The sequence below is a fragment of the Salminus brasiliensis genome, chromosome 1 (assembly GCF_030463535.1).
Source record: "Salminus brasiliensis chromosome 1, fSalBra1.hap2, whole genome shotgun sequence".
Lineage (NCBI taxonomy): Eukaryota > Metazoa > Chordata > Actinopteri > Characiformes > Bryconidae > Salminus > Salminus brasiliensis.
In genome coordinates this window covers 77,669,802-77,696,079 of record NC_132878.1, presented here as the reverse complement: position 1 = coordinate 77,696,079, position 26,278 = coordinate 77,669,802, and the positions used below count along the sequence as shown (strand labels likewise).

The window sequence follows — 26,278 nt, the reverse complement described above, 5'->3', positions numbered from 1 at the left end:
CCATCCATGTAAAGTCTCTCTCACGCTGTCTCTTTCTCTGAACACTGCAAATAAGAAAAGTAAACAAGGTCATAGACATAACATTCCTACATGGGCTTTAGAAACTGTAGCAGCTGTGTGGGATGAGTGCATAATGACCGGGGCATACTAGGGACCTGGAACGCATAATATTGGCACTACATCAGCACCCTCAGATAACTGTAAAGAAAAAATAGATTGGCATCAAGCCGATGCTTAGATTTAGACCGATAATTGATTTTTTCCTAGAAGAGCAAAATATTTATGCTGGGCCACACCACTAGACTCTCTCTCTGCACCCTCTACAGACAAGTGTTAAATTTTTCTGTAATGCTAATTCAGGTGGATTTAGTCCCAATGTCTAAGTATATGGTCGATAATTCCATTTACTACAAAATAAAATATTGTACTAATTCATTTAAACATCCCCCAGGCCTAATGGCTATGTCTGTGTTTGTCTAGACATTTTTAAAAAATCTGATCATTTCTAACAATCTAAAGCAGCAATCACCACAGACATCTGCAAAACAGGTATGACCTAGGCTCAACAGGAAGATTAATGACAGGAAATTCTCCATGTTGGTGCACTTGGTGGACTAGCTAGCTAGCTAACTCAATAACCATGAAAATAAATACAGAAGACAACACAATTAAACCACAGAGGAGATATTAGTGCTGCACACTGACACATAGTGCACACAGAAGAAGAAATGTGTACATAACTGCCTCTAACCAGCAGCACTGCAGGTGTAGCTGTACCAAGTAGCTCACCTATCAAGTGAAGGTCTATATGGCCTAAATGCCTCAAGGCAATTGGATCTTGAGTGCTGCTAAAGCCAAAGCGCAACTGGTTGAGCACACAGATTCATTTGTTAAAGGTTAAACCTGATGCAAAGTTTTGCATGTGCCCCAAAAACTCGCCCATCAAAGATTTAAAGCCAGAAGGGTCAAGGATGTTTGAAGGCGTAAAGGTGTGGCTTTTAACATCAAGAACACAGTACTGTTAAGCATGGTGGTGGTAGCAGAAAATGACCTGGGGCTATTCTGGAACTGGTACGCTGCAAATATCCAAGCAGAATTCTGCCAGAAGCTTGTCGATGGCTACCAGAAGCATCTGGTCAAACTTGCTAACCACATTTTAAGTTTTAGGTGGTAAGTGTGTTCTGCGCTGTATTGATTTCAGAAAATCTGCATTCTGCTTTAGAAAACACTGAAAGTCCAGAACTGCCATGACATTCATGTGCATGATGAGTGTATGCTAACTTCCAACAGCAGCTGTATATTGACTTTGTTGTACATGCCATGCGTCTTACTTTAATAGTGTAAATATAACTTTAATGCAGTCTTTCTTAAAAGCTTCCTTAATAATATTTTTCTAGTAAAGTAATTTGTAATTTTGTATGCAAGGCTGAACGTGGTGTGTAATTTTTTTATTAAAAAGTCTGCTTACTCAATTAAATCGTCAAATTAATCATAAATCATTTTATTACAAAAATAATTAATAAAGACAGCTCTAAAGCATTAATTCATGGTTCATGGAGAGAGCACATTCAGGCAATACGTCACTCTACACACCAAACCCAATCTGCTTGGAGGCCTGTCTGGCTTATGCAAAAAAAAATAAAGGACAATTCAATTGAAGTTATCACATTTTAGCTTGTCAACTGACAACTCAGCATTGCTTTTATCAGCTGCGGCTCAGCTTTTCTTGAGCTCATCTTTTCCTCATTTCATTCTCAATGGCTACATGTAGAGATTGCAATCATCCATGCTTTATGAAACAAACAAATCAGCAGAGGCAGCAGCAGGCCCATGGGACCATTCGGCTGAGCGCGCTCCCCCCGCCTGCCAGGTGGCTCGTAATTTCATTACCTGGTCACTGTGCAAGACAGAGCCGTGGAATGCCTCACCAAAAGCCTATTATCTCTGTGGTTACTGCGCAAAAGTCTGTAGACACTAGGATGTCTCTTCAGATACAGCAGTTTGTGAGTTGCCGCCATGTAGTCTAATGGTAATGTGTCCAATTGCCTGATCTGATATTTAACTAGAAGCAGATGTCAGGAAATAATCTAACGCTCGGCTGCACTGCAGACCACGAATAAGGTATATTTAAAAGAAATGTAAGTCAAACTCCAGCCACAAGTGTGCACTCTGTTGTAGTTACTGTTGAGAGACTGACAAGCTTTGCAGCACATTGGCAAACATCCCATTTACCTTGCTGCTAGTTAGCTAATTCAAGCCTAAGTCAACCACAAAACGTTCATATAGCAGACCAAACTTTACAGAACTAGAAAGGACAAGCTTTCTGACAATATCCCATGTGCACTAAATAGAATTTACTCTATTGCCTGCCCAGTGGGCCACAGTGTCTTCAGAACAATGTTTAGCAGTCCTTTTTCTCCAAGCGTTTGTTGTTGCTGGCATTGCTTGGTACCCAAACAGAGCACTGAGTCCCCCATCCAGAAGTTCTGATCCAACACAACCACTCCCTTATGGCCTCATTTAGACAGCACATATAGCAACATGCAATATCAGCAGGCTAGTGACAGCCGAGATACGTTGGGAGTGTGATGCAAATTCTTGGCAATAGAGTTTGTAATATGCTTTGGCATTTCCGAGTTGGGTGGAAGCTTTGACATTGCTTGTGCGATGGTTCTCTAAACCAAAGTGCTTCCATATGCTAGCTTTTAATGCAGATTTTTCACATATCCATCTTGTGTCTCTGTTATGTGCATACCATAGACTGTCCGAGTTTCACCTTTTGCGTTCCGTCAACATTGCATTATCAATTAACATTTACAAAATCAATTTCTGCCGTTCGTCAATCGATTCAGAATCGTCCACAGCCGCACTGAGATGACTCTATGAAGCAATTATCTTCCCCCAACCCTACAAAAGAACCTACAACCAACACCTTCAGCAACACTGTGCTTGCTTCAGTCCACTTCAGTTAAACTTCTGGACACATTATTGATGTTTATTATAGCTAATTCTACTCTAAAGGATTTGTTATAGTAGTCATATATACCAATGTTACGGCAACAGAAAGCAGAACAATATGCTGCCTCACGCTACAAGAAGAAGACAGAGATAAACCACACAGTGTTTCTACAGACTTAGGAGATGATTCAATCACAGTTGATGTAGCTGTATGGTACAATGACATTATATACTACAACACTTGAATGTAGAGCACTATTCATATGGCTGCATGGCATCTACAAAGGCTCAGTTGCCAAAACCACTTTCTAGGGTGAAATGGCATCAAAATGAAAAAGTAGATGCTCACAAATGTAGCTACGAGAAGAAAATGACCAAAGCATCAGCGTTCCATTCTCAAACACGACCAGCTACAACTGAGCAAATGTGCTGAATCCAAACTAATCAAGGACAAGCTTCGGGCCCTGAAGGTCTAGGCACTGCTGTGGCTCACCTGAACCCCTCGGAGGCTCTAAATTTGGCCTCTCTGTCCTGCTTGCATCATTCACTCAGTGGTTAGCTTGCTAAACTAGGCCATGCTCCTGAGCCCGTGTGATTGAAGCTAGCGGGGGAGAATGATGCTTTGACTGACACCAAAGGAAGAAGGGGGTTAGAAGCAGTAGGACATGGAGACACCCCACTGCAGTCTGCCACTCCTTACACTAATTGGTAAGCGTTTCATTTTCCACGCACACAGATCGGATTACTAATGCTATAGGTACCACTATCAGACTGTAACGCTTCCACATCCAGTCTTAGATAGATAGATATGATAAAATCCTATAAATACATGTCTCATCACTTCTCATATGAAAACAATGGCAAAGTGGCGACTGTGTGGAAGGCATGAAATAGATAATGACATTATAAAAGCAATTGCTAAAATTGCTGTTGTCTATTATACCAGATTGTGTTAACGTATTGATTATTAGCCCAGCACAATCCTGCATTGAGCACATGAAAGAGGCTCTTCTGAGACAAAGCAATAAGCCATTCCTTATAATGAACCGCGGGTTCTCATCAGCAACGCTATCTTAAGCAGCAGTAATTAGCCGACGAGAGACGGCAAATCTCTGCATTAATTCCCCTGATTGTCACATTGATTATTTTATTCCTCCGGAGCAGAGCACCATCAGAAAGCCCTTCAGTATAACAGGCCTGTGCTGCGAAAGCTGTGGGGTAAATGGCACTGTCGTGCAGAGAACGAGAGAGATAGGGACTGCTCCACTTTTTTTACTCTCTAGAGTAGAGGCATGAGAACGCTTTCTAAATTCTCTTGGTCTCAGATTTTCCTTTACAAATTCTGCGCGAGGTAATGAAAGTAATGTGTAGGGGAGCTGGTAACACCCTCGGGCTGTTATTCTGAAGTGAAGAGGGCCAGACAACTAACTGTTTGAACGTGGAATTATTGATGTTAAAAGATCTGTTGATGTATCAAAAACGGTAAGGGGTTCAAATGGTGATCTAAAATCCTCCCCTACACAAACCAAATAAGAACGCTTCATGATGACAAATGTATTTTAAAGTTCATGGTTATTCAACAACTGTATCTATCTCCAGATAGCCAGGTTTCAGTAAAGAAGCAGACTGGCAAAATTTCATCTGAAGAATAAGACCCTTATTGGCCGCATATTCAAATTGTGCATGGGGCTTTACCAGTGTTCCTACCAGTGTAAATGATTTAGCAAAAAGTGGGCTCATTTTTCGAGCCACTCAAGAAAGTGGCATCAGGTCCATTCAGAAAGTCCAACTTAATCACTGGCATTTCTTAAAGAGAGTTTTAAAAGCCCATAATCAAATATATTTTATTATTAGAAAGGTTTTATGGTATATAAACATTTGTTCAATCCCATTTGCTCCCCAGTCCCTACAGTCCATATAAGGAAAGTAAGCAAAATAAACACATTTTGAATTATGACTTGACAAAAGCCAATGCTTTTCTGCAGTTTAACTGCAGCACTCAATCATGTTGACGCTCTGAATGAGTCACACTGCAAGGTCAACCAATCAAAACTGAGAATGTATATGTATACATGTTAATCTTAAAGCCACAGTAATAAAAACTGATAGAAAGAATAATGTAAAATTGATTACACTGATTTTTAGTATGTAAAACCATACAAACACCCTAAGTGGACCTGTAGGGTATAGCTCCTTTAATGTTTTCAGTAAATCAATCATTTACAGTAAGAATGCTGTGTACATTAACATTCCCATCATACTATGGCTTAAACAGAGAAATACAGCATATTCAGATATGTTACTTTGAAAATGAGGTCATAAACAATTTGCATAATTCTCATTAAAATAAACCTCCTTCAATCTGATTTAAATTGGAGTAATCGGGCATGCAACGTTTAACTGCACTCTTAAAAAGAGCTTCTTGATTATAGGCAACAGTTCTATACAGAACCGCATAAACTCAAGGAACCTTTTAAATTATTATTCTTCACAAAATAAAGAATCTTTCCTTTTTTAAGGTGGTTTGATATAGCATCAAAAAGGTTCTTCCTACTGCCACTGATCAAGGTCACAGTTATTTTTTTGTTACTAAACAGAACCCCTGTTGGTACAGATGTGTATTTTCCCAAACCTCTGTGCATGTCTGCACTGTCAAAGTAAAAACCTATCTGCTAAAGTGGAAAAACAAATTGAAAACAGAACGAAAACAAAAAAGAAAAAGAATAATGTATGGCCTACTCCTCTGAGAACTTTTTTCAATACTTGGAACACCTGATCAGCACACATAACAGAATCCAATGTGGCAAAAGTTATACAGCAGGATACAAAATGGATTGTTGGAGTCCTGGGCAAACTGCCACGTTCCCATTGATTTTTTGGTCTACAGATAAATTCTAATGCAGATTAAAGTGAGGAAACTCCTACTTTCGAATAAGCACAGACTTTTACTAAATGTTCTGTTATCCCTGCACTAACCATAAATACATTATTTTGTCTATTTCAAAAAATGGGCTGTTTATCAGGAAGGCTGGGGAAGGCATGGGTACCAAGTGGCAAGGCTGTCTTGTTTTGCTGAAAGGGAAGAGCAGAGACATAAAGGTGCACATATTTGTCACTGTACAGTGTACACTGTACAGCGAAATGTGTCCTCCGCATTTAACCCATCTGGTAGTGAACACACACTCACACACACACATGTATTAGGGGCAGTGAGTACGTACACACACACACACACACACACACACACACACACACACACACACACACACACACACAGAGCGGTGGGCAGCCAACTCCAGCGCCCGGGGAGCAGAGAGGGTAAAAAACTCACTAGTATATGATTTGTTAGCATCAGAATAACACCCTGATGCAGCTAACCTTCTGCACTAGTTATATTCGCAGTATTCATTAAAAATATTAAAGTGATTTGATTCCTTGTCCATCTTAAAAAAGGAATATGTTAATAAAAAACATCCATCGCAGTTTTGATGATTTCTCTGCTCTGGCACAACAAATAAACCTGGTCATTAACTGCTGGAGTGGGATGAGTTAGGTTTAGTAGAAATTCACGAAAATTATAGGAATTCGCCTCTCAATGACTAGTGTTCTCCACCCATGACATGGAAGAACAAATTTTTATTCATGTAATTTATCCATTTATTTTCAAAAAAATCCAGAGGTCTAGTTATTCCAGCCTTTCTTTATTTCTTAAAACTAAACATCTTGTTTTTATTTCAATACGAAAGAATGGAGCCAAACTATTGTAATCTGAACAGCAAATATATATGTAAATCTGAGAATTCAAAACAGTGTTTCCATATATAGAGGGTATCAAACTATAATTAAAAAAAAAGGAAAATATGGTTTTCCATAATATGGCAGCTTTAAGAAAGTGACACTAGTGCTTCTACAAAAATCTAAGTGTAGGGCCCTGACCAAGTCACACACAGAGACTATCACTGATAGCTGCATCTGCATACAGTGTCATTGCCATCACAGCCCAGGACAGGAGAAGAGGGATCAAACCTTCATCTCCTGCTGCCCTCTGGGGGGCTCAAAGTGACAGTCTCTCTGCAAAATGTCATTAACCAAACAATTCTCTCGGCCATGTCCAACCGGAACAAGCTCTGAAACCCCTTTTAGTAATGAGAACTGAGAATATATGTTAATATGGCAGAAGTGGCCAGCTCATTTTTGGTGCTAAGAAGACAAGAGAGTGCTGAAGGAAGATTGAGTGAATTTGATGGTGCAGTGGGTGCGGGGATTACAGCCCCAATATTCAGTCGGGCCTTTGGGGAATATAATCTGTTTGTCCTCGGATGTGAAAAACAGGGACAAGGCCCTGTATTATCTCCAAGGTCGACCTGATTCCAGCACTGAAAAGAAGTGTCTAACCAAAAGGATCCTGAGTCACCACTACAACCCTTTCTCTGGCTTATCGCTGTTGAAACACGCACATTTAGACAAAGACCAGAAGAACGGACCCAAATTCTTTCTCTGCAGAGATAAATTCAATAATCACACCGTGCTGGCTGCACAATATTGCCTCTCTGACAAGAATGGCACTTCCTTTGTCATATTCTAAGAAACCGAGGAGTGTTGGACAGCTATTGGCAGGAGGCTAGAGAGAATGTAACAGTGAAGGTAAGGGGCAAAGGTTAAATGCAATTTCTCCCCTGGAAACATCTTCATCCAACACTTAAAGAGTGTCTCATTTTCTCATAGAAGCTAATGAAGAAAGCAAATGAAGACTACAGACATAAACTAACCCATTACAGAACACAATAAATTGTGGAGGGGGTTCATTGATCTGAGCCTATATGTAAGGTTGGCCATTTTTAACTGTTTTATTCCTTGGATGTCTCATTTGATGTTAGAAATGAATCTGATATGACAGGAAGGCCCAACTGGACAGAATTCAGCACAGGATAGCGGAAGATGTCCCTGATCTACCACACAGTAAACCTAATGATGAACAGGGCCCAGTATCTCAAAAGCTTTGTAGTATTAAGATCATCCTAAATTCCAGACACTTTAATGTGATGCTCACTCTACCACTTATCTTACAATGATCTTTGTGCTTAACAGCTTTTGAGAAACCCAGACTTGATGAGTTGAGCCAGGGCAAGTTGCTATCATGTTAAATTGTGGAATTCGATACCAACCAAATACTAGCTCAAGGTCAGGGCACATTGACCAAACACTTCAAAACAGTACCTAAAATAGTAATGTTAGCAGGTTAGGTTTTTACAACATCCAGAAAAAGAACCGTCAAGCCCAAGTAATAAAATGAATAGGACAAAGCATACGGTAGAGCGGTCTACAAACAATTATGCAGTTTGGCTTGATTTCCTTGTCATAAGTACACATGTAGGAATGAGACCACATCATGTAAGGATATGTGCAGATCATCCAGCTGTTAACATGGGAATACAGTTGTTTAAATCCTGGGATGTGAACACTTACAGTCAAACGTTATAATCTTAAGGACATTTTCATCAAGCACTTTTGTTGAGCTCAAGACAAGTCCATAAATATAACTAGTCAAGATCAAGGCAAGAGAGAGTGCCACTTCCAGTGCAGATTTATTGGTCTTTTCAAACTGTTCGGTGGAGCCATTTAAAGCAGCAATATGTGAGAATTGGCATTCCTTGCTCCTGGGTTCCCCCTACAGTCAGGAGGTGTAAATTAAGCAACATTTCTGGACAAGCTGAGATACAGAACCGTCAATGAAAGCATGTGGACTAATAAGATAAAAATGTTATATACATAATGTTGCTTTAAAAGTGAACTACCAGTGCACCACTGTATAATTACATAGAACATACAATTACATTCAATTTACTTTCTCTACCGTCAGGTTAGAGTCTGCACTACAAAACAACACTGTATACAAAACAATAACAACTTTTCAAATTCAAATCATAATAAAATATCTTTCCCCACAACCACATAGATGTTTTTTTTCTGGTCCAGGTGGCTAAATCAAACACTTTTGCAGTGATGTGGGTTTTGAGTAATTGGAGTATGAGTCAGTGTGTGTTGGCGACAGTTAAAGAAAGATACTACAAACAAAAATAGATTTTTAAAAAAAACAGTAGTTGGTCTTGGTTGAGAACCAGCTGATTGAGAGGCTAATTTTGGTAAAAACACATGGCCGAGAATAAGACAAGTCTAAGATAAGTGTTGAGTGTCTTGAGTGTCGATTCAAGCAGTTCAAACCTTTGACTTAATGCCGCTAAAATGAACAGAAATTGTTGATGTATGAATTTATTTCCAAAAAATATAAAAGTATTATGTTTTTTTTTATTATTCTGTGCTTTTTTCAAGGAGCCTTCAAAGATATGATGCATGATTTAACATAGGCAACTTCTTCAAGTTGCATTAATATCCAGGTAAGGCTGATGTGAAGAGTCTAAAATAGAAGATGGTTTTGATTTCCATTCATACAAATTCAAAGTATAATTGTACATTAGAGTTATTCTGTAGCTATGATACATTAATTTGTTATTTTAAAATGTGGTTAAACGTTGACTGTGTCCAAAATTAGAGACAGCACACACTTGCACTGTGTGATTTGATTATGTAAGCTATGTGAATAATTTGAACATCATAGCCAACTTTTAGATGCTCATCTTAACCCCTTGACCCCCAGGTTTACTATTTTGTTATTAATCCTTAGGCAGAAACAAGTGTGATTTTCTTTTTATTACAGTCTAAAGTAGTATATCTTGTGGAGTCCCACAGGGTTCTATGTTACAGCCTATGAAACTGATGCTAATTATGACAAAATTTGAGTTATAAAAGTGAAGAAGTGTGGGCTACAGGGTCTGAGGGGTTATGTGAAGTGATAAAATGACTTAATTTTAAAGCTCAATAGAGCATCATATCTGCTGATGATTAAGCGTACAATATTGGTATCTGAAAGATTTGGAGCGGACATATTTCCAGGTGCTTGGCGTTGTGGGTGAACATTTTTGGCATCTGGCTGACACTTTATCCAGAACAGCTTTGAAACATGTTTCACAGGCAGAAGAATGGAGTTTCATCGAAGGACTTTTATTGGTGTATTGTGGCGTGTTTGCCTAGATGTGGAGTCTGTTACCCATTATGCTAACCACCCACAGTCACTGTTTAAGAAGTTTGGTGTTCTCTCTGTGCCAGTGTTAGTTTCCTCCAGGTGCTTATTTTTTCACACCTCCCACCTTGCACTCAATGATTTCAGGTAGGTTCCTGACCCCCCCGTGACCCTGGCCAAGGAAGGAGCGGACAAAGGGCTGGATCTATGTTAAAAATGCATACAAATGAGTATGTCCATCAGGCTATGTTTCTAACACATAGAAACATTAAAATATGCATTGTCATCATGTAAATGGCCAGCTAATCACTATTGATTCATCAAGAAGACATATATCAATCAGTAATCCTGTTTAATTGAGAAATCAGGACAGCTCTATTAACTAGCTTCATATTGTGATTGTGGTTCGTCTTTGTTGGATCATTTGAATGCCTTGATCCATCCAAGCACTCACAGAAACACTCCTCCCCACCATCTGAGGTTGGTCAGGATGCTCACATCCCACAGAAAAAAAACTTTAACATTTATTACAGTCTCATTTGCATATTGCTGCCATCTGGGACATCATATTGCAAAGGCCAAAATTGTGATAACAATTAACAAACAATTTATTCTGTAGTCCTGCTGGCTAACACCCGCTCATCCTCGTTCCTGTCGCTACGACAACGCCCACCGTCGTCTCCCAGCGGAGCAGTGGGAAGCCCTGCTGTGCTGGTGGACTGATGTCATGGTAACCGTGCTGCTAATGGTTGCCACAGTTTCGCACTGACTGCTCCTGTGATGCTCTCCCAGTGACCACCGCTCTTCCCCAAGCGATCTGGCCTGCAAAACAGTCCCGGGGCATAAGGCTCTGACCTTACAACCATGCACTGTGATTCTGATTTTTTAAGAAACTTGCTGGCATCATAAAATCATACATTTTATCACAATTTGATTCCATTTTATTATTACATATTACATGTTATTTCCAATACAAATGTCTTTGCAAACTGTTCAGCTAAAATCTGTGTGTGTAAATGTAAAGCTAACCCTATAGATAGGGTTCACTGGATGCAATGGATGAGGAGCTAGTTATTGCTTACAGTTAGAGCTGTAAAGCAACACGGCCACACACATGCAGAGACATCGCTTTGTGTGTGAGTGGAGAGTAGAGTTCTATTAGTGTAATATGTGGGAGTCTCATTTGGACACGAGCTGAGAGTAAAAAGGAGAAATCCTCAAGTAAGTCAATCCAGAGACGTTATATATGAGGAGACTGGTCAATGGTTAAACTTTGAACAGGAGTTCTCGTAATGTTCCACATGGCATCTGCTTACGCATAAAGTACCGCCCTTTAACAAAGAGCCAATCGGCATGAGCGGAGGAGGGATGACGTGGCTCCAGCCAGGCCGTGTCAAAATAACAGTCCCTAATACAAACGTAGCAGTAACACATAATCCATTTTCAAAATCCAATTTAAAACTGAAAGCTAAAATTACCATCTCACGTTTGTCTCTCTTTCGCCATTTTTGCTGATCTGAAAAGTTTGGTGAAACTGATGAACTGAAAACTGGTTCAGTTTAGTTTTATTGCTGCTACTTTGTACATCCCCAAATTTAAAATGTGACAGAAAAAGATATTGGATATTTAATATTAGCAGGAAGTCCATTAAAACAGTGATTTTTAAATCTTTATTGTTCTCATTGTTTGTTAGCAAATAAATAAAACAACCTCAAGCTAATTTTAAGGGCTGATAGCTACATAAGAGTTATTTGGTTAATTGAGCGATTTGTAATTTGAATAATCAATTATTCGCTTTGATCATCAATATATTAGTAAATTATCAAAATAGTTCTTGCAGCCCTATTTAAGGTTACACCAAAAATAGTTCCATTACTGCTAATGTCAGTAAATTGTCAGGACTATTAGAACCTCTTTTTGCTTAGACTGTATGTTTTTAATTGGTATGGATGAGTTATTGTTGGAAGTTCTTTAAAATCTTCACACTCACACACTGTATTCCTCACAAATGTATTTGTCTGTGGCAACACTACAAAAAAAACACATTCACACACCTTTTTTAAATGCAGACAAAATAATGGAGCTAGCTGATGTGAACACAGATCTGAATGTATTAAAAAAGGTAGACTACTGAACTGTTTGCAGAAGAACTGGTAAAGTATTGAACTATTTATCTCCTCATGCAACTCTACTTCAGAGAAATATCTGTCTGATTACTGTCAGAATTGGTAGATGACAATGCAATGGGAATATATAATACTGACCAAAAGCATGTTCCAGTTAAACTTCATTTTCTCCATCAAATATCCAGCTTTATATTTTACTCTAGGCGATATTGTGCCCTGCTCACCCCCAGTCGAATACAGACAATAAATATTAAGCACACAGCAGTACAATGGAATTCAACCTTCCCATTTGATCCATCTGTGGCAGTGAACACACACACATACACATACACACACTCACACTGGTGATTGGGGCAGTGAGAACACAGCCCAAAGCAGTGGGCAGCCACCTCAGTGCCTGGGGAGCAATTGGGGGTTAGGTGCTTTGCTCAAGGGCACCTCAGCCATAAATGCCTGTCCTGGGCATCAAACCAGCAACCTTCTGATCCTAAGTTCTAACCTTAAGGTCACATTTAAAAACAGCAGAAAAATGTTAGAATCGAGTCAAATCTTCTAAAAATGATGTATTTGAGTGACCATCTAGGGGCCTTTGCACTACTCAAGGCACAGAGTAAATAAACACTGTAATTGGTTAGAGGGCTTATTTGCACAGTGCAGTTCAATTTCGGTGAAGGGTGCAATGTGCAAATAAGCCCTCTAACCAATCACAGTGTTTATTTACTCTGGCTTTGAGCATCTTGGCCAGTCATAGCCCCCAATGAGTATTATCTGCTTGTTTTGATCATTCAGAGTGTTCATGTGACCCACAAAACTATATTAATGATGATGATATCAATGCACTGTTAATATACTGCATATAAGTCATATTACAATTGCAATATGCAGCAATACTAGTGTTTTGTGTAGACCTACTGTGTACCTGTAAACCCAAGGCTTTCCTCTGTTGTTTCCACACACTGTGGGTCAAAACACTTAGCGGCCCCGGGGTCAAAAGGTTCTGCCTCCCTAGAGTGCCTGGTCTCTCTCTGTTTTGATGGGAAAGTGCACAGGCATAGAAATGGGTGTGGTGAAGGCAAATGGTTGGGAAAAATAGCCCCATCTATGATAATTATAGGCACTGAAGCGTGGCTGTGCAGGTTGCCCCCTTGAGAGAGAGGGGGTAATCAGTCAGCCGGTGGAGTGTTGTGTGCCCCCTGCTGGCAATGCCACTGTAAGAGCCTGCAGGGCAGGACCAGGGAGAGAGAGATATGTGCTCCTTCTTCTATTTCTGTTCTCCTGCCACAAAGTGTTAAATCAACTGTGTGTCATTACTAGGGGTGTCATGATACAATTATTAATATTACTTTTTTTGTGTAAATATCTTTGATATCAGGCATATTTTACACACACTGAAATGGTCGTATATATATATATATATATATAGAGAGAGAGAGAGAGACAAACACAAAGGTTTGATGTAGCTTATAAACATTTTTTCCCATACACTCCCCAGTCCATATATGGAAATTAAGGTGCACCCTTACACCCTTAAGCCAATTTTGTGTGTTTTTAACTTTATTTGCCAAATAAATAGGAAGAATTTATAAGAGACAGACAGACATGCAATGGATTCATGGAATTTAGATAATTGTACAATTCTGACCATGTTTTGATCATAAATTTACTTGCAATTAAAGTGGTTGTTTATAAAGACTATAAAAACATGGTTAGATAGAGTAAGTCTTGCTGATTGTTATAATATGTGTGTCTGTCTGTAAGTTACTCTAGAAGAAGGCTAGAATACTGCCATGTAGGCTTGAACTTGCATTTACGTGATATTTTAGGGTAGTGGATCGGATTATACTTTCTTTTCTTCCGGTATCACGATCCAGTGAGTTTAGACTGATACCAATATTGAATATAGGTCTATATTTTAAAGGAATAGTAACAAAAATATGCTGTTTTAGGAGATAAAGAGTGGTTGGAAAATTGTTATAAAAAATAAATGACTGTTTTTTGTACCTAAAACACCAGGGAATAAAGAAAAAACAACAATGGAAAAAAAATTGGATACAGCCCCCTTAATTACGCTTTCACCAGGCACTGCTGTCTTGATTTTGCAATTAAAGTTTGGCAAAAAAATATCAATAAAACAAATGCTGGCATTTTCCTTCTTGCATCTGTATCAGAAAAAGGTTTGATACACCCCCTACAGTACACAGTGTATCATGTATTAAGTTTATGTATCTTCTGTTTTTATTATAAGAGAAGCCCAGGGCCTCATAAAAGACAGCAAGACTGACCAAAGCTCTAAAACTCACTATGCAAAAAATAATTAATTAATAATGCTATTTAAGGCACATATTGATGCCTCACTTTCACCCACATAACAGCAAGCTTGCCAGTGTAATTCTTGCATCATCAAGATCAAAGAAGCCAATGAAGTCGGTGGTACTCCATTAATAGTACAACCTATAAAACACCAACTTAGCTCGCAGCTCACTGTTTAAATAGCTGCAAACAAAAGCTATTCTCTATTCTCATCTCTCCCCCACAGAGCAGAGCTCAACTGCCAATCAGTGACCTCACAGGGAGGTGTCTCCTGAGGCATCAAATTTTGTGCACTGCTTAAAATAAGATCCTAAAAATAGAAGGCTTAATAAACACTTTCCAGTGTGGGGTGTGAGAAGAATTACTGCATAATATGCCAGGCTTTTCTTATTCAGACAAAAAGGCAAGGGGCTCAGTCACATAATATGATATGTACAAACACACGTGTGTGTGTGTGTGTGTGTGTGTGAATAGATTTCTGTGTTTATGAGGTGGTCAAGTTTCCCTAAATAGGTTCCTCAGAATAGAATTGATGCTATGGCACACCTCCATGATTATAAACTACATCAACATGGGGGAGATATGATTAGAGCAGTAGTCCTCAGACCAATTCTCACATTTTTGCTCTATTCCTATGAATTTTGAGTTGGGTTGGAACACAATTTTGCACTATCCCTGAAGGCTGCCTTGAGAACCACTGCCTTAGAGCAGTGACGCCCAGTTCCAGTCTTAGTGTTCTACCACCCTGGAGCGTTTACTTCCAACATACCTTACTTTAATTTCCAGATGCTCCCATAGGCCATCATTAATTGGACCAGGTGTGTTGGATTAGGGCTGTGAACCAAACTGCTTAGGCTTGCAGGTCACCAACGCTGCTCTTGGAGATCTACCAGACTTTAACTCCTAGCCTAATCTATCCAACCTGATCCAGCTAATTACTGACTTCTTCATAAGTCTTCATTAGCTGAATGAGGTGAGTTACTGTAGAATTGAACAGGTGAAATCTGTAGGGAAAGGTGACAAAAGTTGTAGGCATTTTATTTGACCTGACCTCACTGAAACTTCCACCAATGTATCTGCATTACCCAAACTACAGAAACACACACTGTATTTATAGTTCATAATTTATAGTTCATAATTTTGGCCTGATGGTTAAAATAACACACAATAGGCAGCCAAACCTGAGAAGCTCTGCCCCTGGTGCTAGGGGATTGAGAACTGAGAGGTAGTCATATCTCACAAATAGTACTATATCATATGACAATCATATCAATAGGCAGATAACTGCCATGTCATGTATTTGAGTAGAGTGGAATTGGTAGGTGATGTTTCACATTTTATTAATTGTACTGTATTTGTAACCATATACAAATTGGCATTCTATTATTATAGACAAAGGATAGGGACACCTGCCCTTTCATTGTTTCTTATGGACTCTTCTTATAGATCTGATTGCATTTAGCGACAGGAGCGTTGGTGAGGTCATAATGTTAGATGACCTCATCCCCAACTCCCCAAATCATCCCAAATGTATTAGATGGAAAACCATAATTCCAGAGAACACATAATTCCACTGCTCCACAGCTCAATGCTGGGGGGGTTTATACCCCTCTAGCCCACATCTGGCATTAGGCATAGGTTCATGTTTACCTGCTCCGAAGAGTCCTATTCCATTGGCAATATTTCTCTTCAGGGAGTAGACAAGCTGTGCGTGTGTATTTGCACATCTTTGTCAGCAATGGGGGAAACTTAAAGTAGTTGACCTAAAGAAGTCTTTATTACAAGGGGTGTCTGCTAAAAACTGGAAAACAGTGTTTTCTTTGTAATGATAATCTAGATATTGTCCTGCTTGTTACCTTTTATATATTTTTATGTTTTGGTAAGATACATATTTAATATTGGCATCTGACCCAGATTGCAGAAAGCATACAGTGATATAATCTGATTCTTCACATTGTCCTCCCTAAGGGGTTTGTTCACTGAGGAATACCACTTCAAGAGTATGAGGCATGTCCAATGTGAAGAATTCATCCACAATCAATCTTCAGACTGCATCATTGCTGGCACAGCGCACAGTTTGTTCTTTAATTCTTACATCCTCTCATCCTCCCATCGAAAAGTCAATACACACACACATATACGCACATACACAGCCAACAGTGACTCAGCAAAAGAGGATTAGTTGGTCAGTGTGTCTTCTAAAAGCCATCTCCCTGCACTGTTTGAAAATGAGACGGCGTATCTGAAAGGCGTTTCATTACGCTTATGAAACTTCAGCTTTATGTCCCTGTGGGCCAGAAAGGCCGCACTTGTCCCAATTAAAACCCAGAGCACGTCCAACCCTTTCGCAGAACAAACATAAAACAATATGCAAATGCATTGCCGTAATACATAAGGACACATTAAGAGGCACACATGGCACCTCTCTGAAGTCATTCAAACAGTACATTCTCTTCAGCATTTCTGTACATCTAGAAGGCTTCATGAACACCACAGTAGAGCTACACAATGCTTCAATTCTTGAAGGGCTCATATCATGAAAAACTTAATGTATTATATAAACATTTAGAATGCGGGCAATATGGTAAAAATATTATATTGTGGTATTTGTCATGGCATGTCATGCCAGACCTAGAGGGATGAACCCTCGCAGAGATGGAGATCAAAGCAAAAGGGTTTATTAACCAAAACAAGCATAAACACAAGGAGTGTGAAAAACGTGAGCAGCAACAAGGGGTTAAACAATAAACAACAGGCAGAGTCTGGGCTAAGGGGCATTAACAGAGGCTAGATGCTAGATGCTCCAATAAACAAAAGATGGGTAGCTGGGGAACCAGCCGCTAGACCAAATGGCAAGGCCAACCTAACCTGAATATGTAGCGTGCTGCCGTGAACGTGGGTCGCCTTGCTTGAACGTGGATTGCCTGGAAACCTGGACAAGAAGCAAGCGTGCCACGCTTGCCACGAGAGTTGACGGGAGACCTACTCCTGAAAGTGAGTCGAGAACTAGAGCTGACCTGAAGGGCGTCGTAGGGATTCCCGATGAGTCAGTTCTTGGCAGAGAATCAAGGGGTTGAAGCTCCTTAAGTACCCCCAGTCCCAGGTGAAACACATGAACCATGAATCAACACAAATGAACATGAATCAACTGAAACAAACAGGAAGTCCTTATTTGGGCCTGTGGGCGGCGGCTCGGGATCGCCTCGGGGGAGGGCAAGGTACCGAGTCCCTGACAATATTTAAAGGCATTTTCAAAATACATGATATTTATCGTGATACACGTGATTATGGACAAAATGCATCAGTAGCGACAGATTCTTAAAAACTACTATAGAAATACTCACCCATACTGAGTACCAGTCTAATTACACCCTTTGTAATGGAACATGCAGTTGGTCAGTGTTCTTTAAGCACTGATGACATCCTCAATATGCTTTAAAAAAGCATATTGTGCATTACAATAACAACATTTATCACCATACGATGAAATATGGTCATATTGCCAAGCCCTAGTTCACTACATATAGTTTTTATATGGGCTGCAATATTTTCGTGAGGTCACAAACATCAAACATCCAAATTACAAACTATCCAGACGTTGCAATGTGTTGTGCCTTTCTACACCTGGCACTTTTTTGACCCTGTTTACATCTGGTCACTTGCATCTCGAGAATCAGGATTATATCTGGATAAGATCAAGCCATGTAAAAAAGCAAGCGTAAACACACACAAGACTCATTTAAACCAGATACAAATCCCATCACTCAAACAGCATCCATCCCTCCAAGACACGTTTGTCAGCCATAACCTCTCCAAGCACAACCAAAAAACACTAATAATTGCAGCCCAACAAGCAAATTTGCATATTTCGTCCCACTCAGCAATCATTCTGATTAACCAGAGACATATCTGACTACCAAGTGTAAATGCACATGGCTAAAATCTAGAATCCAGATACTAGTCACATGACGTGAACAGGTGTAAACAGGGTCTTTTTGTGTCCTGCAAACAGAAGCCCTTTCTATTATGAAAGTCCCACATCTAAGGACAGGAAATGAACAGTTTTAGCAATTTAAGGCAGCACTATGTGAGAACTGGTGTTTTTCATATCTAGGCTCTCCCTACAATTTGAGAGTGTACTTTACTTTTATACCACTGTAAAGGTAATTGCAAGTCCCGATTTGCTGAGCACCCCCTTATAAACACACAGTACACTGGCGTGACACGCTGAGAGATACAGACATCATGGCATCTGAAGTGAAAGAACCATGTGATGCAGTTATATTACAGGATTTTGTCACAAATATCAGTCTTGTGAGAGTCCGCAGTGCAGTGGCTGCCGTGCTGGGCCTGGAATGGCAACGACAGAGACGCCATTGAAGTCAATCTACATCAACATGTTTTCATTCTATTACTTTAATTTACACTTGCTTCAGAATGTTGCTTCATGACTTTTTAGTTGTTTTACAAGTCTTAAGTCTCGAGTTCAGGCGCGAATGAGTCAACATGCAAGTTGCTGACTCAAGTCACATTCTCTGGCCACAGATATTTCTTGCAAAAACCTAAAATACTGCAATGTCACTTTCTCCCCATTGCTGTTTCATCTCACACTAGAGAAATACTGAGCCTATCTGGCAGTGAGGGAGATGGAGGGGTAAGCCTTGCTCATCCATTCACTCCTCACAAATACTTAATTTCACACATTGGTAGCATCCACACCTTATAAAACAACGCAGAATAAATGAAAGCCACGCAAACCCGAGGGAATCTAGCCTCTGAAGCAGATTTTGTGATCGAAAGATAAAAGGTAAAGGTTGTTTGCGGCGCTGTTCACTGAATAGTACTGAAGATGATCTCAGAGTAAACGTCATTCTGTGCTAAACACTTTGTCATCTTTAAGAAAACTTTAGAACTGTTTATGTCAGTATGGAGACCCTTCAGTATGGAGGTCTGTACTATGTTCTGAAACCACAATGCCATGCAGTGATCATAGTGTAATGAAAGTCACTCTTTAAAAATAGAAAAAACAAATTCAGGAACATATTTAGGTTCCCAACGGAACCAGGTCTGGAAAATACTCTTCTTCTTTGAATAAAACTTCAGATCTACTTAAAGATCCACACAATATAAAGGTTCTATATCAAGCCAAGAGCTCTTCTTTTAACCTTTACATCACATGGTCATTCCTACACTCACACATTTGATTTCTCCATCCACTAAAGGTTTCTTCAGGAAATCTAAAGGAGATCTACAGTGGTTCTTCTACAGCTACACACAAGAAGCCCTTCTTGGCACCTGTATTTTTAGAAGCACTGACATTTAAAACCAGACCCAGATGCTTCTGTAGTCGTTATTTTCTCCCCATCTTGCAAAAGTAAACCGAATATATTGGATTAAACCTCGAAATATCAGAGAAATTACACATTCTTATAGTGATGCGCTACTCATATTATTTCCATATCAAAGGGCCCTTACATTAATGTCACGATGCTAACTCAGGAACGCAAACACGATAAACATCGTCTCCCCACTCAGGGTGCATAAGTTGTAATTACGTTCTTCAGTGAGACTATTTTCTTCAAAAGAGCTTTCCTCCTTGTTATAGAAATATGGGCAAACTCACGCATATTACACATCTGATTACGCTACAAGAGTACATTATATAGTCTGCGCTCTCAATACAGTGTATGAGTGCCAATTATGGCCGGTAATTTAATGGGTTGTCCATGAGAGAATCAAGGTCTTCATCTTGTTAACTCTTTGGCTGCCTAAGTAACTGTGCATTAGAGTACACGCCTCTCTCACAGTAGCAATGATCTCAGTTCAAGCTTAATGAGATAGCAAAAGATGACACCCTTGTTAAGCTCGTCAGTGCTCACCAGTGGAGGAAGCTTGTTAGCAAGATACATCAAGCTTGACCTGGACTTAATGCCATTTCTATCCTCTACCTTTCATATATCATCTCCGAGCATAAGACCTTCGAGAGATAATGTACATGCAACCGGTCTTAAAATTAAAACATTAAAATTAAACTGTTAAAAACGTCACCCAGTACCTAGAGCTTGCTGAATTCATGGATTGAGTTGGAGTACAGATGGCAAAGAGGTAAGGCTTACTATACTTATTTATTTAAGATGCCTCATTAAACTTGTGGCACCTGCATGATATACCAGCATCAAATCACACATTTTGATGAGGCATATTTCTCATCATTCCATCATTTAAACTGCTCCCTTACATGTGATCTCTTTGGAATCTTGTTTTTTCTTATCAGTGGCCATGAGGAAAGTGTTCTGTTCTTCACTGAAGCAAGGTGATGTGGATGCCAGGCATGAATTTCTAATGTATTAAACTTCAGGTATATATATATATATATATATATATATATATATATATATATATAGTTAAAACACCCATATACACACATATAACCGTATATACCATGATCATAACCAGTCAAATCAATTTCAGCTCATATCACCTCATTCTATGGGGAGATTGGTGGTTAAATAGCAGGTCTTTACTTTTTGGGTGTTCAATTAGTCTTCAGATCCCTTTATAACTTAAGTCATTCCTAACCTGCACAGTGAAACCTGTGACAGCCCCAAAGCATCAGTGCCTGGCACTTAACTGTATACTGCACTTTAGCATACAGACAAGCAACTGGAATCAATTTGGCAGAAAGAACCATCTGAGTTACTGATGATAATTACATCACGGCACAACATGTTGTGAATTTGTCATTTTTATCCAGCAGCTTGCATGCGTGCCTGATGACCTGGCCGCAAGTTGATTATTCCCCATCAACACGGGCCTGGGGGACGTGCATGAAGTCCATCTGTTAATCTAGCGCTGCACCATCGAAAAAAAATAGTCCTCGCTCTGATATTCGTCTTCGAGCACATGGTAGTTTTCTAGCATGCTGCCTTGCCGTGAAAACCTTGGAGTGAAGGGGGGATTAGATGGTGTGGAAGACAATCAAGAGAAATGCCTTTTGGCAGCTTGCTCCTCGTACCAGAAGCTACAATGACAATTACCCAAAACACAATATGACCAAGTGATCTGGCAGAGCGAATGTTAAGGAGTAAGAGAACAGAATTACTGTCCAGGGCCATACTGATACTACTGTGATCGGTTCACTGATAATACCGGCAAACATTAAGGTCCTGTGGATTAATCGGTATAGCCAAAATCCTTGCAAAATACCACCACATGATGTTTGCTTGCTGTACTATGATACTTAGATTGACAATGTTAGACTTGATGATGCCAGTTTATTTATTTATTTGATTTGACAATGAGAATTGACAGGTATGTCTGACAATTCACATTTAAAGCATTGTTTTTACAGATTTTGCAAAACAATCAACATCATTTATGTAGTAAAGCAAAGTCATTGAGAATGGATTCATGCAAAATGTAGAGAAACGTACTGAGAAGAACAGTGAAAAAAAAGTATATATATATATATATATGTATATATATATATATATATATATATATATATATATATATATATATATATATAATATTATATCAATTTTCTTAAATCATTAGTGAACCTATGCATGCATTATCAGTTTTTTTTTAGGAACTATTTTGCCATAGAAATCTCTGTAAGTACCTCCCCGCCATGAATGTGCATTTAAAACATGCATTTTAGGCCAAAATCTTGTTATTAAATGAAACTCTTAAGGGGTTCTTTAGTAAAGGCAATGGAACTCACTTTTCAGTACTGTATATAAAGGTAAATGCCTTGGGAATAAACCCTATGATAGAATTTTTCGAGTTGGGCAGAAGCTTTGACATCACTTGCTTATAGTCCTGTGGTTACCAGCAATGGGCTGCCAACAAGAGGACTGTCAAACAAGCAATGTCAGAGCTTCGACCCAACTCGGAAAGGGCGAAGCCAATTACAAACCTTTAACTGCCAAGTATTTGTGTCCGTATTCAGTGGTTGAGAATCAGGGCTTTCGCACTACATTTCACACTACATTTCACACTTTAACGCTAAGACACAACAGCATCCCGTCTGGAGGATATTTTACTGACACAGTGAGCCCCACACTCTACAACGAGACCTAATCTGAAGTCACGGAATCACTAAAGAAAATAGTAGGACTGTAGGCTGTAACCTGATGTGTGGACATCCGCTGCCACAGAATCTTATCCTGTATAGAAAAAAGGTCTCAAGATTCACCAATAATTGATTAATAATTGCATTGCAGCGCTCTGAATCATAATCGAATCGACTCATGAGCTGCCTAAAGATTCCCACCCCTAAAAAAAGGGTAAAACAATGGGCCTCACCCATCAACTCATTCACCACATTTGTTCATATTGGCCAATAAAATCAGTTATTGAAAGTTTTGGAATCAGTCTGGCCCTTTCATGCTCACAACCCCCCGCGCTACTTTCAGGCCAGTTTCCCAGACAGCTTCACTGAGCTGGCACTTGTAGTTGTCCGTCAAACTGGCATGCGTAGCACCTTTTATTGGAAAACAGAAATCATGCGTGGCGTGGCGCTCCCTGGCCTTTGACCAGCCCCATCATCCTCCTCGCAGACACATTACCACACAGATCAGCCCTCACACATGACTCACTATATCAATAGTGGGATCAGCTACTACTAACATCACCTCTGCTCACTGCCATTACCAATTAGGGTCTTTTGCAGCGCTGAGCCGTCAGACAACTATCACCCGTTCAGTGCATAACCCGCATAAGTGAAGGGCAACCCTTCTGAATATTAATGTGGCAGCATAAAGGGCTTTTCACTTAATGGACATGTGAGCCAGCCTCTGATTCCAAGTCAACAGTACGGCCAGCGCGGATATCATTAAAGTGGAGCAAACAGCTGACGGGCGAGACGTGATGTTGTGTTAACAGGGCACTGAAATGGGGCACGCTGACTGGCTGATGGTTTGGAGCTGGTGTCTACAGTGACCTGGGATTTTTTTTTTTTTTTTTTTTACGTTCCTTTGAACCTAGGAGCATGTGGAGAAGCCAGTGAAGGCTTCAGCAGGTGGAATGCACAGGCTGACGTAGAAATACATGTCTACAACAGTATATTGCCTCCTTATTGCTTATGCTGAACCTGTGGTTATGTATTTTGGACAGTAAGTCATGCAACTTTCCTGTTCTTTCACAGCAGCTGTAGGTGCCATCTCTGGAAAACAATCTATACGAACACCACAGGAGTCTGATGGTAAATTCGGACAAGGCTATAGTTTACTACAGGATACCATTAAAATACTAAAAGTCAGTACCACTGCAATACTGTACTAGACCTACTACACTCTCATATAGCTCATATAGCATAAAACTACTATAGGTGTTATTAATTAGGGATGGGGGTCATCATATCATGTGCATGTGACGTCCATCATTGGGAAAACTCTCTAAACCGAGCAATGCTGACCGATATATGGCTGTATTGCTGTATACTGTCCATACATCCCCATTATCCTCAGTCTTCCAGCTTTCTGTCCACATTTACTTCGATGCAATGCAATGCGTGCACGCACACCCGTTACCCCACGCCTTCACATCTGACTAAATACAACAAAAACTAGCCAACATCACCAGAGGTGGACCCCTCCAGCGGAAGAGGTCCAGATGCGCACACCAACAACAAGCCTAAGACGTGCAGGACTTCCCCATCCCAACAACCTGCACAGGGTATCTGTGTCCAATGCTGCTCCGAAAAGCACGAGCTGTGAGAGGAGACGACATCACACACTTACTCACCAAACGAGATCCAAAAGAATGGCGCACTCTCTCTCTCTCACTCTCTCTCTCTCTGTGTCTCTCTTCTATTCTTTCCTCTCTCTCTCTCGCCGCTCCTTTCGTTCTCCCTCCGCGATCAGTCCGTGATGGAGCTCCGGAGGCTCCGTGCTCTCGTGCCCCGCCGGGCGCAGGGACGGGAACGCGCGCGGCAAACGGAGGCAGAGCTGAGAAGCTCAGGCTGCATTGCCCAGCCAGGCTCTGTTATGCACAGGCGTGCGCACACACATACACATACACAGACACTGGCACGCACAAAGCACAGCACCGCTGAACAGGGACATCTGCTGGTGGCTTTGGGTATCTTTCCACCTATGTCCAGAAGTTTGTAGACACCTGCAAATCCTGCCCTTTGCAGCAGCAACAACTTATGCATTTCTGGTAAGGGTTTACTCGACTAGATTGCTGTGAGAATTTGATTGCATACAGGCATGAGAGCATTAGTGAGGTCAGGCCCTGATTCTTTCTTCATCACAAACGCCACCCCAGCTCATGCCAAAGGTACTGGATAGAGCTCCATCACACTAGAGAATAAAGCTCCACTGCTTCACTGACTAGGACTGGTGGCTAGATACCCTTACTGCCAACACGTGGCACTGGGCATGGTGAGCTTACAGTGCCCAGCAGGAGCCCAATGTTTATGAAATTTTGGTTACTTGGTAACACCATGACTTAAAAGCATCATATCAAGGTAGACCTTTAATGTTGCGCAATTTTTCTCAACCTTAACATTATGACGTTTAGCAGACGTTGGCTTTTGGTCATCATACCTCACAACTAAATGTTGGTATTTTGCGTCAATTTGACGCTGACATGAGACGTTGGAAAGATGTTGGTTTTTGGCTACTGAGCAACACAACTTCACAACATCACATCAAAGCCAACAAAATATCGACGTCAGCTGTTTTACGTCAAACTGACAGTAGCATTAGACGTTGTCCTGACATAAAATTTTGCTCACCGAACGTCACAACCTATATTCAACCGGATAAGGATGGATGGTCAGCTTGGAATAGGCTCACGTTCACACTGATAGGTGATGGAGCTTCATCCGTCCAATACCTTTGAGATGAGCTGGAGTGGCCCTCGTGATCTGATGCTACTAATGCTCTTGAGACTGAATGCAATCAAAGCTTCACAGCAATGTTCCATATATGTGTGTATTTATGTACGTATATGTAATAGTAAGCACACCTTCATTACGTCATCCCTGTTACACATAACGCCTAAACTGTAATATCTGCTGTCCTGGGCTTTGGTGACGTCACTCATTATCGCCCCTCTACACTGACCTGCTGCTGCTTCTGCACGTTGTTCCAGCTCACTATTTTAGTGAAGTCACTAAAATGATTGCAGACATGACTGTTTGAAGGCATGTAGGCTAAACATTACATCAGCAACGACTGATCAAATCGTTTGATCTGAAGTGCCACGTGATGACGCTGAGATCATCACACCTACTCAGCATCTCTCTCTCCGTTTATTCACGTCTCGCTTTATAAACCAGGTCTGTCTGAATGATGAACAGCGGGCTGGGATTGGGGGGGGGGGCATATCCTCTATTGTCCTCTCCTCTTGGAAGTTCCACATGCATTACTTCATGCTTTTACCTCGCGCGCGGCCGGTGCGTTTTTTAATGGAGAAGCGCCCCCTGCTGGCCAGCGTGAAGAGGTGCAGAGATTGGCGTGAAGCTGCACATCTGTTAGAATTAGGATTCAGGGGCTCCCGTTGGTGATCTGTGAGACCAGGTGTTCAGGTGGCAAGGGTTTGGTTATTGGACACAGGTTTCGAGCTTTTGAAGCACAGGTAAACTGTCCCTGGTTAGCAGCACATTCTTGTTTTCTTGGAAAGGTCGTCGACCTACAGCATGGGCCTTCAAACAAATCTGTGGTGTGACTGATGGAAGTGCAGGCAGGACGGTTTCACTGAGGGGTTGCAATGGCAACCTGGCCCCCTAACATAATTTATTAGACTCCTTATATTGCCACTTTTGTGATGTTACGCCATAGACTGTGTATAA

The 26,278-nt window shown here is 40.4% G+C and overlaps 1 protein-coding gene across 1 annotated transcript in view; it reads right to left on the bottom strand.

The window, feature by feature from the left end:
• ctnnd2a (catenin (cadherin-associated protein), delta 2a) overlaps nucleotides 1-24,451 on the bottom strand; it is a 452,693-nt gene extending 428,242 nt beyond the window's left edge. Inside the window, exon 1 of the mRNA XM_072689814.1 lies at nucleotides 24,223-24,451. The gene's annotated coding sequence lies outside the window, so the exon portion shown is untranslated. The remainder of the gene's footprint in view (nucleotides 1-24,222) is intronic.
• Between the last annotated feature and the right edge of the window lie 1,827 nt (nucleotides 24,452-26,278).